Source organism: Gopherus evgoodei, unplaced genomic scaffold (assembly GCF_007399415.2).
Source record: "Gopherus evgoodei ecotype Sinaloan lineage unplaced genomic scaffold, rGopEvg1_v1.p scaffold_60_arrow_ctg1, whole genome shotgun sequence".
Taxonomy (NCBI): domain Eukaryota; kingdom Metazoa; phylum Chordata; order Testudines; family Testudinidae; genus Gopherus; species Gopherus evgoodei.
In genome coordinates this window covers 948738-958571 of record NW_022060081.1, presented here as the reverse complement: position 1 = coordinate 958571, position 9834 = coordinate 948738, and positions in this window count along the sequence as shown.

Here is a 9834-nt window from a genome sequence, read left to right as displayed (position 1 = left end):
TGCCCCAACCAGGGAGAGGTGCCTCTCCCCCGGCACAAGCTGCTGCGGTGAGGGGTGTGTGTGGGCTCTCTCTCCACTGCAACCCCAGGGCAGCCTGCACCCCCAAAACCATCATCTCCAGCCCCACCCCAGAGCCCACACCTCCAGCCAGGGTCCTTGTCCCCTGCCACACCCAACCTTCTGCCCCATCCCCGAACCTGTCATCCCCATCCCCACCCCAGAGCCTTCATGCCTAGCCGGAGCCCTCAACCCCTGCACCCAACACCTTCCTCTGAACCCCTTGCCCCCACCCCATGTATTTACTGCCCTTCTCTCTCTGCAACAGGAACCCACCAGCAACCCCCCCGATAATCCCTACCTCAACTGGCTCCACTGCAGCCATTTTCCGTTTCTGGAAGGATGTAATGATCTGGAGCAAAGCATGGATGTTGCGCTGCAGCCTGTGAGGGCCAAAAGATGCAATTGTAGACATGTTAGAACAGGAAATAATTTCACATAAAAATCCGCCTCCCCCTACCTCCTTCCTAGACTTTTGCGCAAACAGAAAAATTCAAAATACAATTAGTAATGGGGGGACTTTACCTACCCAAACATCTGTTAAAAAAGAAATTGAAAAAAAAAAAGTATGTTCTTGGAATGTATTAGGGACCCCTGTTTGTCCTCCGGTTATTTCTTCCATCCTCTGAAACAGCCATTTTAGACCTGATTCTGGCTAAGAAGAAGGAATTAGTTAGGAAACTGAAGGTGGGAAGCGATATGGGTAAAAGTGATCATGAAATGATGATTTCAAGATTCTAGGAGAAGGAAGCCATGAAAGCAACAGAATAAAGACAATGGACTTCAAAAAGGCAGACATCAACAAACTCAGAGAACTGGTAGATGAGGTCCCATGGAATGAAATCTGAGCTGAAAATAAGAGAGCAGCCAGGAGAGATGGCGGTTTCCCAGAGACAATATTAAAGGAGCAACAGCAAACTATCACAATGTGAAGGAAAGATAGAAAGAATAGTAAGTGGGCAAAATGCCCTATCAGGAGCTCTTGATCAGGAAATAAAAAGGAATCCTACAAAAAGGGGCATCATGGACAAATTGCTATGGCTGAGTGCAAAATAATAGCACAAGCATGGGGGCATGGGAAATCAGAAAGATTAACTCACAAAATGAGTTACGACTAGAAATTTATATAACTGGCACTAAGATAAGGGTTCTATAAAGAAGACTAAGGTGTTTAATGCCTTAAAATTGTGACCAGAAACTAAAACAATTATTCTTAATCAAGATGGGGAAGGCTCAGAAACCACAATGGGGAACTAACAGGCTAAAATATATTTAGATAACTTACATGTATTAAAGTCAGCAGGGCCTAATGAAGCTCATCCCAGGGTACTCGAGAAATTAGCAGAAGCAGTCTTGGAACAGTTAATTATCTTTGACAACTCCTGGAGAACAGTGAGATGACTTGGAGGTGACACAGGAGCGGAGAAGGGCAAACATAAAACCTGTCTTTAAAAACGGGAACAATGGAGACCTGGGGACTAGAGATCAGAGACCAGTCAAGCATTACTTAGATAACTAGAAAGAAAATTTTATTAAAACAATAAATTTATAAGCACCTAGAGAACAGTAAAGTGATAAGTTATAGGCAGCATGGGTCATCAAACACAAATCATGCCAAAGCAATCTAATTTCCTGCTTTCACAGGGGTACTGGACTTATGGATGCAGGGGACACTCTAGACATGATATATCTTGATCTTAGGAAGGCTTTTGACCCAGGCCACCATGACATTCTCATAAGTAAACTAGGGAAATGTAGTGTACATGAAAGTACTACCAGTGCACAATTTCTTGAAAGGCTGCACTCCAAGAAAAGTATTAATGGTTTGCTGTCAAACTGGGAGGATTTACCTAATGGGGTCCCACAGGAGCCAGTCCTGGAGCTGGTACTATTCAATATTTTCATTAAGGACATGGATAATGGAGTGGAGAGTATGCTTATAAAATGTGTAGATGACACCAAGCTGGGAGGAGTTGAAAGCACGTACAACAGAATTAGAATTCAAAATGACCTTTATAAACAAGAGAATTGATCTGAGAGAACAAGAAGAAATTCAATAACCAGAACTGCAAGCACTACATTTTAAGCAAGGAAAATCCAGTGCACAACGGGAAGGAGCTGGCTAGGGAGCAGTACTACAGAGGTTAGCGCGGATCACACACCGAGCCCAGCCAGCCATGGGAGGAAGCTGTGCACAAGGCCAGGTAAGTACCGGAATAGTCACCCGGAGAGGTTGTGCAATCAGCCTCACTGGAGGTTTCTAAGGACAAACCGCTCCGCGCAGTGCAGGGCGCTGGACCAGCCTCTCGAGTGGAAATTTCCACTACATGCGGGGGGGGGGGCGCCCCTGGGACACGAGAGCTCGCGCTGGAAGCCGGGGGGGGGGCCTGAGAGGCGCGCGGCCGGGGGCGGGGCCAGGCTGAACACGGGCCGCTCCCTTACCTGGGCTCCACCGAGAGGCGCCCCGCCCCAGCAGCGTGAGATCCGTGGCACTCTGCCCGGAGCGGAAGTGACGTAACAGGCTGCCTAAGCGACCGCCGCGCCCAGCCGCAGGAAGCGGAAGCGACCCATATCCCCGCGCGCCTGCGCCTATTGGCGGAAGGGGGTCGCGTCACAGCTCCCCGCCTCTCCCCGCTCCCTGATTGGCGGAGATGGGGGAGGTTCAGCCCCGGGTTCCTGGGTCTGGCCCCGCCCCCCGGGGAAAGTGGAACCCCCCCCCGCGTGCCCAGGTTCTCCCCCGCCGCTGCCTGGCAGCGCCCCGCCCCTCATTGTGCCCAGCCTCGCTCCTGCCCCCGCCCCCAGCATCGCCCCCGCCCCCTGCTCAGACCCATCTCTGCCCCTTGCTCCCCCCGCCCCTCATTGTGCCCCCAGCATCGCCCCCCGCCCCCTGCTCAGACCCTGCCCCCTCGCTCCGCCCGCCAATCTCCGCCCCTTGCTCCCCTCTTCCCCCCCCGCCCCTCATTGTGCCCAGCCTCGCTCCTGCCCCCGCCCCCAGCATCGCCCCCGCCCCCTGCTCAGACCCATCTCTGCCCCTTGCTCCCCCCGCCCCTCATTGTGCCCCCAGCATCGCCCCCCGCCCCCTGCTCAGACCCTGCCCCCTCGCTCCGCCCGCCAATCTCCGCCCCTTGCTCCCCTCTTCCCCCCCCGCCCCTCATTGTGCCCCCAGCATCGCTCCTGTCCCAGCCCCCAGCTGCTTCACCCCCCGCCCCCTGCTCGGACTCTGCCCCCCCCGCCAATCTCCGCCCCTTGCTCCCCCCAGCTTCCCCCCGTCCCTGATTGTGCCCCCAGCATCATTCCTGCCTCGGCCCCCAGCTGCATCTCCCCCCGCCAATCTCCGCTCCTTGCTCCCCCCCGTCCCTGATTGTGCCCCCAGCATCGCTCCTGCCTCGGCCCCCAGATGCTTCACCCCCCCGCCTCCTGCTCAGACCCCGGCCCCCCATGCCCTTTGAAGCCCCGGAAACAGCTTCAGCCCCTGGTACTGACCAGCCCGCTTAGTCCTTGGAGAGCAGCGCCCGCCACGGGGCTAGCGCCGCCCCCGCAGGGAGCCTGCTCCAGCTGGGGACTCGGGTCTCGAGCCCGCGGGGGTTGATGCACCTGGGCCCGATCCTGCGTCGCCTCATCCCTTGCCCCCGCCCCCACGGCTTTGTGCCCTGAGCCGCTGCCCCGCTCGCCTCCCCCTCGTTACAGCCCCTGGGAGCGATGGGTCCTGGGAAGAAGAAGGCAGGACTTGGGGAGAACAAAGCACCAAGATCAGACAGCGGGCAGCAAGTGCGGGTGGGTGCTCTGGAAAACACAAGACGCTGCTTCCTCAGTCCGTTGTGATCTGGAAACCCTGGACGAGCAGCTGCTGCTTCCCCACCAGGGTCCGTGCTAGGGAGAGACCTTCATTAAAGCTCGTTTGGTGCCCAAGCGAGGGTGGGACTAGCCCCGGTGCAGCCCCGGACTCTGCCAACATCAGCTCCGAGCTAGAGACTCCAGGTGACAGAGACCCCGGGGAAAGTGCTGGGGACGGGAAGGCAAGTGACTCTCTGCCCAAGGGATTCTCAGATGTTGCAGCCCCTGGGAATCTGCTCCCTAGTTGTTAATGTGCCTGCCAGAAGCGTTGCAGCTGCCTGAACAATAGCGGAGCTGCTGTTCTTAGCTACAGCCAGGATCCGCCCCAGGCACAAATGGGATTCCGAGGGGGGAAAGAGAAGTGGTTCCCCCTTCTGTGGCTGGAGGTGGAGGTGTGAGGAGGGGAAGAGACGGGGGAAAGCCATAGTTGCAGGGAGGGGAAAGACCGTGTGAAAGGTGGTAGATTGAACTGTGTTTGTGCAGGCAGGAAATTCCAAGGGCAGTGGGTGGATGTGTAAAAAGGGGGAGTGAATGGTATCCTTTCCCTGTTTGTGCCACTTTCCTCTGAAATATTGATTAAAAGTTCCTTCTTGATTTTCCCCTTTTCTCTCTCATTATCACATATGGATACAAAATCCATGGAGATTTCCCCCTTTCCCCTACAATTATTGACTCTCTATTCTCTCATTTTATTTTTTTTCCATAATTCCCAAATAGCCATTGAAATTCTCCTCAGATATGGAGGCTTTTCCTACCCATTTTATCTGCAGCCATTTGTCCTTGTTTAGGTGGGAAACTGTTGTTCTGACTCCTGAGTCATTCCGCAAAAGGGGTCGAGGGTTAGTGGATGCTGTTTGGGGGAGCCCTCAGACACAGCTGCCTCTAGGGTGGGGTGCGGCTGGCTGTTCACTGCCAGCAACAGGGCAAAGAAGGGGAACTTTTCTAGCATTTTGTTCAGAGACTTTGTTACTGGGAGACTATGGCCTTGTCTTCGCTAAAGGGAAAAGTCAATCTAAGCTATGCAATTTGAATTATGTTTGTAGAGTAACTCAATTTGATGTAGTTTAGATACACTTACCATGGGATCCACACCCCATCAACTCCCCTTACGCTTTTCAATCAGGTGAAGTAAATGTGTCTGTGGGTTTAGCCCTGGTGGGAGGGGCCCGGTCTACCCTATAATAAAGTGACCAAGCATTTCCCCAGCATGGCAGAATCTAGGATCTCTGTTTGCAGAGAAAAAGCCCAGCAGGGGAGGGAGCAGAAATCATGATGTGAAATTAACTTACGCCAGTTCTGAAACATCTGCAGTTGCCCTTCTCGCCCTGCCAGGCTGCAGAATGTTGTCCATGTTTCGCTCCAGCTCATCCCATCTTCCCATGGGACAGGGAAGAGAAGTGGCTGAAATGGAACCAGTCCAGGTAGGGATTATTGGACGGTTTGCTGGTGGGTTCCTCCTGGAGAGAGAGGGACAGCAAATCACAGGACATGGGAATGTTTGCGTAGTCTAGTAGGAGGTTGGAGTGGGCAGGAAGCTCACAGGGTGGAGAAAGGGAGGAGGCCAGGCAAACCTACTGGGACTTTTTAAATATGTGGCTTAGATTCTAGGAACAGACCCATGAGGCTGGAATGTAGAAATGCCCTAATTTGTGGAACAGGAAACAACCCACTTAGATGGGGCTAGGAAAACTGATCAGATTCCCAGTGCTGGAGCCTGATCTGACTAACCAGTGGGGGATCTGAAATATGAAGGGGGCACCTATCAGTGCAGCTCAGGGGAGATGTACCTCACGTCATATCCAGCTCCTCGCAATGAGGAGGGTACTGGGCTTCCTACCAGGGAGCTCTCCCTGGACCCCGCTAGGGGCTCCATCTCCTGTATCAGTCTCTGGCTAGTAGGTGTGTGATGAATCTGCTGGGACTGGGAGAGACAAGGGGCTTCCTGTTTGTTTCCTCACCCTGGTGTTTCCTGGATGCTCAGTGTGGTGTGGGATGAGACTGTTGACTGCGAACCTCCAAGAACTTCCATTTGATTGGCTCCTTTCCCCCCAAGAATAGTGGTGTTCTGACTGGGGCAGCAAGTACAGAGTGCAGGTCTCTTGCTCTTTCAGGGGCCGGTAACCTTCGAGGAGGTGGCTGTGTATTTCACCAAGGAAGAGGGGGCTCTGCTGGACCCCACTCAGAGAGCCCTCTACAGGGACGTCATGCAGGAGAACTATGAGACTGTGACCTCGCTGGGTAAGGATTCATGTCCCTTCAGTTCTTATCAGGGGAAATGAAGAGCTAAGATTCACATCACCCCCACAATGCAACCTCAACTCTGCCCTGTTTCCGCAACACCCCATCATGACAATGACACACATACCAGCCCTCTGCCCTCCCCTGCTACAGAACACTTTGGAAACAGAGCACAGGAGCTATTATAACCTTAGTCCCAGATTTGGACCTTAGCATCCAAAATATGGGGGTTAGCATGAAAACCTCCAAGCTTAGTTACCAGCTTGGACCTGGTACCTGCTGCCACCACCCAAAAAATTAGAGTGTTTTGGGGCACTCTGGTCCCTCTGAAAAACCTTCCCTGGGGACCCCAAGACCCAAATCCCTTGAGTCTCACAACAAAGGGAAATAATCCTTTTTCCCTTCCCCCCTCCAGGTGCTCCCGGAGAGATACACAGACACAAGCTCTGTGAAACTACACAGAGAGACTCCCCCTCTCTGTTCCCAATCCTGAAAACAAAAAGTACTTTCCTATTCCCCCAGAGGGAATGCAAAGTCAGGCTAGCAATCCAACACACAGATCTCCCCTTGATTTCTTCCTCCCACCAATTCCCTGGTGAGTACAGACTCAATTTCCCTGAAGTAAAGAAAACTCCAACAGGTCTTAAAAGAAAGCTTTATATAAAAAAGAAAGAAAAATACATACAAATGTTCTCTCTGTATTAAGATGATATAACACAGGGTCGATTGCTTAAAAGAATATTGAATAAACAGCCTTATTCAAAAAGAATACAAATCAAAGCACTCCAGCACTTATATTCATGCAAATACCAAAGAAAAGAAACCATAGAACTTACTATCTGATCTCTTTGTCCTTACACTAGAAACAGAAGACTAGAAAGTAGAAAGTACTTCTCCAAAGCTCAGAGAAAGCAGGCAGGCAGACAAAAGACTCTGACACACAATTCCCTCCACCCAAAGTTGAAAAAATCCGGTTTTCTGATTGGTTCTCTGGTCAGGTGTTTCAGGTGAAAGAGACATTAACCCTTAGCTATCTGTTTATGACAGGAGCAGTATAGCATAAAGTCTAACATAATCATTTTGCTAATGCAAAACTTGGCTTTAGGTTCCATGTAGGGAACAGAAGTTTCTGACACCTGGCTGGCAGTCAAACCATCTCAGACTTGCGAAGTGATATCACCCCTTTACCCTCTCCCTGAGGATTCCTTTTGAGTCATTGCCTTCACTTTGTCCTGACTGAACCCTGGAGACCACTAGCACATATGCCACCAGGCTGCTGACAATCTCTGGGACAAGAACACACCCTCATGCACCTTCCCTGACGCAAACTACAACGCTCAGCATGAAAATGAGGCACATTTGGTCCCTCAAGGTTCATGTGCACCTCTCTTCATATCACAGTCACAGCCCTGCCAAGCTGCTCCAACTAATCCGTCCTTCATCAAATTACAGCCCAAGGTGACTGTCATAAACAGATAGCTAAGGGTTAATGTCTCTTTCACCTGAAGCACCTGACCAGAGGACCAATCAGGAAACCGAATTTTTTCAACTTTGGGTGGAGGGAATTTTGTGTCTGTCTTTGTTTTCTGGCTGCCTGCTTTCTCTGAGCTTTGGAGAAGTAGTTCTGTTTTCTAATCTTCTGTTTCTAAGTGTAAGGACAAAGAGATCAGATAGTAAGTTATATGGTTCCTTTTCTTTGGTATTTGCATGAATATAAGTGCTGGAGTGCTTTGATTTGTATTCTTTTTGAATAAGGCTGTTTATTCAATATTCTTTTAAGCAATTGCCCTGTATTGTGTCACCTTAATACAGAGAGACCATTTGTATGTATTTTTCTTTCTTTTTTTTATATAAAGCTTTCTTTTAAGACCTGTTGGAGTTTTTCTTTACTTCAGGGAAATTGAATCTGTACTCACCAGGGAATTGGTGGGAGGAAGAGATTGGGGAGATCTGTGTGTGCGTTGGATTTGCTAGCCTGATTTTGCATTCCCTCTGGGGGAATAGGAAAGTTCTTTTTGTTTCCAGGATTGGGAACAGAGAGGGGGACTCACTCTGTGTAGTTTCACAGAGCTTGTGTCTGTGTATCTCTCCAGGAGCACCTGGAGGGGGGAAGGGAAAAAGGATTATTTCCCTTTGTTGTGAGACTCAAGGGATTTGGGCCTTAGGGTCCCCAGGGAAGGACAGAGCACAGGAGCAGTCTAGCATAAAGTCTAACATAATCGTTTTGCTAATGCAAAACTTGGCTTTAGGTTCCATGTAGGGAACAGAAGTTTCTGACACCTGGCTGGCAGTCAAACCATCTCAGACTTGCGAAGTGATATCACCCCTTTACCCTCTCCCTGAGGATTCCTTTTGAGTCATTGCCTTCACTTTGTCCTGACTGAACCCTGGAGACCACTAGCACATATGCCACCAGGCTGCTGACAATCTCTGGGACAAGAACACACCCTCATGCACCTTCCCTGACGCAAACTACAACGCTCAGCATGAAAATGAGGCACATTTGGTCCCTCAAGGTTCATGTGCACCTCTCTTCATATCACAGTCACAGCCCTGCCAAGCTGCTCCAACTAATCCATCCTTCATCAAATTACAGCCCAAGGTGACACATTGCACACAGCTGGAGGGCATGGAGATAAATGCTGGTATTCCAATCTCTGGAACACAACACAAACAGTGACATGTTATTTTAGTCCTTTGTCTCTATTGTAGATTTATAGACTTCTATGGCCAGAAAGGACTATTAGGTCATTTAGTCTGAGCTCTTCTATAACACAAGACACAGAATTGCATCCATTTACTGCTGTATTGAGCTGAATACCTTGTGTTTGACTAAAGGGTTTTCCAGAAAGACATCCAGTCTTGACTCGAAAACTTCCTGAGATGGAGAATTCTCCACTTCCCTCTGTAGTTTGTAAACCTTTGCACAAGCCTTACTGAATCTTTCCCAGTGGCTAATGCCAATTCCAGGGCTATGGAAGGGGCAGAGGCAAGCTTGTATTGCAGTTGTGGCATGTTCTTTAACTCTTTGTTTCATAGTTTTCAGAGGTTTCAGTTTAGCTGCCATGCACATGCTGAAAGGACACGAGTCAGCACAAGGCAATTTGAACTTTGAATGAATGTAGTTTGTGTGTATTTAATTACCTTGGGGTTTTCTTAACATTATTTTTCTTTGCCACTATAACTGTGTCTGCCCTAGAGCTTGTGCTAGCATAACTATGTTGATTTTTGACATTCCTAACTGACAGACCTATTCTGGGAAAACTTTTAAGTGCAAACTGGGAAAAAATGTGCATGTGGATTTTAGATCACTTTAAAATATTACTCTTAACCCAAACATTTTGTTATGAGAGGGCAAAACTTCTTAGAAGAATATCTGCAGGATGCAAGACACGCATTGTCTGAAAGGTAGTAGAGGCAGGGCTTGGTTTCAAATTCATGAGTGTAAATCAGGTTCAGTGGCCACAGCACATCTGCTTGAGCCAAACTATGACAGCAGATTGCTAGACATCCTCTAGCAGTTAACAGAGATTTTGTCTTGCTGCACTAGTGCATTCAATGGCATTGACTCATCAGTTTGGCTTGTGCTGTTCTAAATTCCAAAGTCTAACTTTTTTCACTACTGGTATCCCAAAGAGGCAGTAGGTGCCATGTATTAACTGAGATAAATACTAATTTACTGAGATCAGTTGTGGGACAATGAGA